The following is a 7,286-nucleotide window of genomic DNA, read 5'->3' on the forward strand; positions in this document are numbered from 1 at the left end:
AGTAGACCTAATTTGATGTGTTGCCAGATTTAGCCTCTCCACCATTTCTTCCTTCCATACCTACATAAAGGCAAATATAAATGAACCCCCTCTAGGGCCACCTTTTTTCTGTCGGCAGTTTAGAAAAGTTACAAATATACGCTTCTTCTGTCTCTGGAAAATGTGTCGGTCTAGGTGTTTCCTCCAGTAACTGGGAGGCATCTCTTTTGAAATACAATCATCAAGGAAGATCATATAACTACCTCCTAGTTTTCCAGAAGAAGACGTGCATAATTTTAGGTGGCAAACTTACTTCCAGTCTTAAAGGTACTCCAGCAACTATATCTTTAATATGAAAGAAACGGCTTGTATCCTCTTCGATATATAAAAGATGCTGTCTGTCTTTTGGAATCTCTTTAGCAGACTGTCTGAGATATATCACACTCCAGTTTAATGTTCATTCCATAATAGAACTATTTGCTTGCTCTTCTATACTGATACAACATTTCTGAAAGGACTTCCAGATTGGGATCGGACTGTGTATTAAATTATATTTTTCAAACACTCCCCATTCACAAGCAAAACATGGCCAACTATGCAATCCTAGATCTCTGTCCACAGCAAGTCCTGACAGTAAGAGAAGATTATGTGTGTTCTGAAAGTAGGAGGTTATAAAGATCGAGAAGGCACTTAGGACAAGAGTTATAGACCCCTTTCTTGATGCCACCAATTAAATGTACCTTTCTCTGCTGTTACGGATCCATGGTGGGCCGCTAATCACAAGGTCAGCAGTTGGAGTCCATAGTTGCTCTGAAAGAAGAAGATGAGACTTTGAGCTTCCATAAAGATGTGCAGTCTCAGAAACCCAAAGGAGTTCCTGAATCCAGGTAGGAGTCCCAGAACAGATAGTGATGGATCAGCTTTCTTCCTTTCTGGAAGCATTTGATGCCACCGTGATCCCTGTCGCCTGCCGCATGACCCTACCTAATGGCTGCTCTAGCTAAAGTTCCTGACTCTTGCCTTGCAGGGAGCTCAGCAACCAGCAGATCTAAGTTGGAGGTTACCTAGAGCTTTTGCTGTAATTTAACATAGACCTTAGGGAATGTGTGTGTGGGGTGTGTGTGTGTGTGTGTGTGTGTGTGTGTGTGTGTGTGTGTGACAGAGAGACAGGCTATGGGGGTGGGGGCAGGGGGTTATACATTGAGTTGGCTTTTTGCTAGATGTTCTGGACAAAGAAAACCCTTAAGCATTCACATGCAAAGTAGTCTACACTCCTCACCACCCCCCCACCTCACCTTCAAACACCCCTACACAACACCCTCACAGCCTGAATTCTTGCAACAGTTGAGCTGTAGTTAGAAGCTTCAAGGCCCCATTTAATCACGGAAGCCAGAAGGAGAACTGTAGGTTGGAGGTTCTCCCCAAATTAAGATCAACTCTAATCTCGCTGGTGTGGGATGCAGAAAGCCAGCCTGGAGCACGCTGGGTTTCATCACATGCCGAGGGAAAAATGGGGGGCAGGTGGGTTTATGAATTTGGAAAATGCCTCAGAAGTGCCTCTTTTACAAAGGGACACGGCTGGACAGGTAGCAAACAGATTCTCCATTTTGAGTTCTCCTGATGGTTTCCTTAGAGCAACGCTTCACCCTGTCCTCTTGAGGTATGGGTTTAGTGACTACTCCAGCTTCAAAGCCCGTATGGGTGATGCTGGAAACGGCGGGCCAGGAAAGATTCCATAAATCAAGGTGGTCGCTCCAGCTGAGAGAAGTTTGTCTGCTGCACTGCAGATTGTGCCGCAGGTGTCAGCCACGGCGGCCACCAGGATGGCCACTCCATCCTGCACAGCACCATGCGATCCACTTCGTTGACCTCTTCCCTTCTCTGTGAATCAAGGCCAAGTCCACACTCAACTGGTCTGCCATGGACGTCACGCTTGTCGCTCTACCACCATCGTGCGGTCGTACATTCAGAGATATTCTCCCTGCTGGCTCGGCATCCAAATTGTCCACTGGGATATATATAGATATAAAGCCCTAATCTCATCTGCCCCTGCTATGGACAGCATATTCGAGATCCGCTTGGTCGAGTTTGGGGCCCGGCTCTTCGCCTTCTTGCCCTGTAGAAGAGCACAGGGAAACGCGGCATGGCTGCAGTCGCCCGGCTCACTGAAGCAATCTTGCAGGCATGAAGCATGGTCCAAAGTTCCATGCGATGGTCGTTGATTTCTCCACATCCACTCTGAACCACATAGACATCCTCTCTGCAAACACGCACTCAACGCACATCTCCTGCTTGCTGAATGTCTTAGTCACCACCTGGCCAAGCTCCAGGCCTAGGCCATCAGCAGTTTTCTGGGCTGAGTCTTGGTGGGAGCTGCCACTGAAGAGTCGATGTTGGGCATCTTGGCCAGGTACCATGAGCACTCAGCTCTGTGAGCCGACTGCACCCCAGTCTAGAGCTGAAGTCTGACTGGGGACTCGGGACTAACTGCTTCTCATTGCTACTCCACGATCTTACATTCCCACCAGCACGCAGCTCCCAAACATCCCAATATTCTATAGGCTATCAAAGCATCTAAGAATACCCAATCCCTTACCACCTGTGTTTCAGCAAATTCCTTAGTATAACTTTTTTAGTCATAATCTTGGTAAACTCCCACCAAACAACTTTTTCCAGATGGGTCTGGGTAAGAAAACACGGGGTAAGATGCTGAGAGGATTCCATGATTCTCTTCCGAGTAATTGTTATCACTAATTGTGGTTATAACAACTTGAAACTCTCACATGGGGATTGGTCAGTTTTGCAATTCTGTTAGGAATAAAATGCTCCTCCTAGTTGAAGGGGAGCACTGACTACCACCAAGAAGAGTGGAGAACTTTCTTTGGACCTTGAAATCCAAGGACGGAAAGCTGCAATGCCAGGGAAGGGAGGCATCAAAGGAGAGGCAATGGAGCACTAGAACCAAAAGCAAAAAGCAAAGCTCAAGACAGTGGTGGACTCGCCTGCCCACGGAGCATAAAAGGCTGAGTACTTCCCAGCCGGAGGCTCCCTTTTGCAGTGGGGTTTCTGCAGGTATGCAATTGGCGTAGTGGTAGGTCTGTTCCAAGGAGTGATTGCTGAGCACCTTTGGGCTGAGACTAATGGCAGAATGGTGTGCCCTTTGGCATTTATTGGCAGCTCTAAGGAGCTTTGTAACACTTGCTGAGAAGGGCAGAGGCCCCAGAGCTGAGTAGCAAAAGGTTAAGGGTTGGAGACAGTCAGGCCTGTGGGCACAGCTGGGAAGAACTTGTCTGGACCAAAGAACTTTGTTCTGAGTGTTTCTGACCGACCATCTATGGTAACCTGTTAAATTCCATAGTAAAGCCCCAAATCATGAGTATGATCTGTAAATCCTGTGTGACCATTGCAATAAATTATTGAACCAGCTGAGACATTAAAAGTGCTGTGAGAGAAACGATTAATGTCAGAACTGGTAAGACTGGAGGGTGGAGTCATATATGGCCTTCTCATAGGAATCAATCTTGGGCTGATGTTGAGCTCAATTCTCCTTCCCACTTGTGGGGTCGGAAGAGGACAGATGCCATGTCTACCCCATTCTTACAACCACCAACTAAAGAAATCACTAATACAATTGAACCCCACCAGAGATTATGACATGAGGAAGACTAGCTTGTTGTCAATCATTTTTAAATGAGGATAAACACACACACACACACACACACACACAAACTGAATATAATATTTATTTAAAGTTTGTTTTTAAAAACATTGAAAAGTGACCACAGCAGTAAGGACTAGCTACCATGAGCTCAGAGAAAGGGAAAGTATATTGAGATGAGCCTAATATTTGGAATAATTTATCCCTCAAAATATTATAAATGTTCACGTAGAACTTTATATGTCCATAATATTGATGTAAGAGACTGAAGTAGAGATGCCGTTTCAGTCAGGAAAAAGGCCATACACACATTTTTTTACTTTCATTTAGAATGCAAAAAACAAAAACAACAACCTCATTTCAGAGAGAATTTAATATAGATTTACCCTCTAAAATTAAAGCATATCTAATTAGGTTAGCATGATCTGTCCAACTCTGCCTCATTAAAGGAAAGTATTAATGCTGTTTAATGCTTTCAAAGTACCTTTATATACTTTTTAGTAAACCATGTATGATATTCAATGTAAAATGGTATAACAGGAAACAAGAATAAGTGACTAAAATCAAAGAGCAAAAAAAAAGGATGAATGAAAGAGACATTAGAAATCGTTTTCAAATGCGTTTACGAAGTAATTGCTGGAGTAAAGTTATTTGTGGGTTTCTTGAGCTTCTGTACATCATTTGAAAATAACACAAACATTTTTATAGTTTCAAAAATATGTGTACAGCAAACAGCTTTGAAAAGTTGAAATGAATACCAGGCAGGCTTGTTTACTGTGCAATATAATAAAGACAAGGTCTCTTGCTAGGAAAATAGGACAATTTTCTTGCAGCCAATTATAAAAGATCCAGGTCCCCAAAGTTAAAGATCCTCAGGTGGGGCATAAATCTGTGTGTGCAATATCCACCTGTATGCTTCCTTGCTGTCATTGTGGGACTTTGACAGCAATAAAAGCCAATATGACCATAAATCACAGGCTGCTTGCTGTGCTGTTAAAGATAAAATCATATTTTTTGATCCTCGCATCTCATCCTCCCACCAAAACCCATGAATGTGTGACACAATAATTTGGTAGCTTACCAGTTAGATAAAATTTTATACTCTTCATAATTCTTGATACAAATTAGGCAATTAAATGAATTTCATCAAAGAGCTAAATACAGTTTTAAGTGGACACTTCAGAACTAAAAATATAGTAACTGAACTTAGAATTCAATAGACAGGTTTGACATCAGATTAGGCACAGCTAAAAAAGAAATTGGTGAGCTAGAAAATGTATAATAAGAAAATAACAAGATCTAAGCTTATCAGAAGAAAAAGAAAATCATATCTAAATCTCTTATTTACTCCTCTTCCCTAAAAGTAGCTATTTTGGTAATTCATAAATTAATTCACTAAAATTGCTAATCATGATTAATAGTGACATATTTCTTCTAACTCAAAGAAAAATGAAGTAATGTCACTAACAGGGAAAAGATCGTTTTGGCTTTTTTTGTGGCCCACAATGCTCTGAAAGAAAATGTAATGAGGGAATTGTGTGTATGGTATTACCTCGATCTCCCCTAAGTGCTATTTCCTTCATAACAATTTTTTTCTATTTTCATTTTATTTTAGAGCATTGTGGGCCACAAAAATTACCTTGGGGGCTGATGCAGCCCATGGGCTGTCAGTTTGACACCCCTGCTCTAGGTAGAAGACCAAACCCTCAGTTGATTCCTTGCACTCCTTCCAGCTGAACCGCAAAAGCTCTTCCCAGAAGGATAAAAAAAAAGAATTAAAAAAAAGAGAGAGAGAAGAGGCATATATTTGTGCAGGTAGACTAGTGAAACAAATCCAGGAAGACTCATAGGTGTATAGGATAGAGCTTTATATAAAAGAGCAATTAAATATTGATAAAACATTCCAGCCCAGTCCAAATCAAGTCAATTAAGTCCAATATTATCCCATATGTCTAATACCAATTTATAAAGTCCTCTTCAGACTAAAGAAACACATGCAATGAGGCCGAATTCAGGGAGATCACAGGCCAGTGGATGGGAAGTCATGTGGATCCAGTGGTATTGTAAGCATTTCAGCACTGGCAGGGGTCTCCATGTGACAATCTCCAGCTCAGGGCACTAGCTAGCTACAAGTGTCCTGTCACCTGCAATGTCTCTCAGGGAGTGAACAGAGAGTGTCTCCCACCTCCAAGGAGGAATACCAGAGTTCCCAGAATCCTCTGGAGAAGGCCATGTCCACACAGAGGCGTCCATTGGCTATGATCTGATTGACAGGCTAGAATCCCACCCCTTCGCTCTTAATCCTCTCAAATTGACAACTGATTATATAACTACCATGAAGAAGAAGAAGAAGAAGAATGAGGAGGAGAAGGAGGAGGAGGAGGAGGAGGAGGAGGAGGAAGAGGAGGAGGAGGATGGAGGATGAAGGAAGAACAAAGCAAGGAAGAAGAAGAAGCCAAAGCAAATTAGTAAGGTAGGGCTATTCTTTCCCTCTTGAATCACCCTTTTAAGACTCTAATTTGAACAACTTTGGCATTTTCTCTTGACCTTTCTAAATTTGCTGTCTACTCACTCCATTTTCATCTGTGCTTCAGGAAGCTAATTTTTATTGGATCAGGACACTAAACCTGCTCATTTGGTTAAATACCAGGCTAAGGATTTGCCTTTTTAATTCAGATCTACTGAATCAGAATCTGAATTTTAATAACATTGTGAATCACCTGAGCAATCAATCAAAATTAACTATTCCTGTTGTTGGTAGGTGCCATCGAGTCAGCTTGGGTCCACAGTGACCCTATGCACAGCAGAACAGAATACCGGATTTTCCTGTGCCATCCTCACAATTGTTCCTATGCCTGAGCCCATTGATATAACCACTGTGTCAATCCATCTCACCGAAGGCATTCCTCTTGTTTTCCACCCCTCCACTTTACCCAACATGATGTCCTTCTCCAGGCACTGGTTTCTCCTGACAATGTGTCAAACGTACGTAAGATGAAGTCTTGCCATCTTTGCCTCTAAGGAGCACACTGGCCATACTACCTCCAAGACAGATTGGTTTGTCCTTTCAGCAGTCCGTGGTATTTTCAATATTCTCTCCAGCACCACAATTCAAATTCACTGATTCTTCTTCAGTCTCCCTGCATACGATTCCTGGATTAGAGAACCCAATGGCTTGATCAGAGGCGCCTTAGCTCTCAAAGTAACAGCCTAGCTGTTGTGCAGGGGATTTGCCAAATGCAATCTGTCTTTTGATCTCCAGACTGCTGCTTCCTTGAGCATTGATTGTGAAGGCAAGTAAGACAAAATCCTTGACAATTTCAACCTCCTCTCCATTTATGATGATGTTACCTATTGGTCCAGTTGTGGGAATTTGGGGTTTCCTTACATTTGGTTGTGATCCATACCATCCTTGATCTTTATCAGCAAGTGTTTTACTTTCAGCAAGTCAGGTTGTGTTACTTGCACATTTATTTCTTTCATTCCTGAGGCTGCATATAATCCAGCTTCTCTGATTATTTTCTCAGCCTATAGATTGAACAAGTATGGTGAGAGGGCACAACTTTGGAACAACCTTTTCTGATTTTAAATCGTGCAGTATTCCATTCTGTTCTTACAACTGCCTCTTGATCCATGTACAAGTTCCAAA

At 42.4% G+C, this 7,286-nt stretch overlaps 1 pseudogene; it reads right to left on the reverse strand.

Moving 5' to 3' along the window:
- Nucleotides 1-1,541: 1,541 nt before the first annotated feature.
- On the reverse strand, nt 1,542-2,380 carry LOC142425958 (ribose-phosphate pyrophosphokinase 1-like; annotated as a pseudogene).
- Nucleotides 2,381-7,286: the final 4,906 nt, after the last annotated feature.

The sequence above is a fragment of the Tenrec ecaudatus genome, chromosome 14 (assembly GCF_050624435.1).
Source record: "Tenrec ecaudatus isolate mTenEca1 chromosome 14, mTenEca1.hap1, whole genome shotgun sequence".
Taxonomy (NCBI): Eukaryota; Metazoa; Chordata; class Mammalia; order Afrosoricida; family Tenrecidae; genus Tenrec; species Tenrec ecaudatus.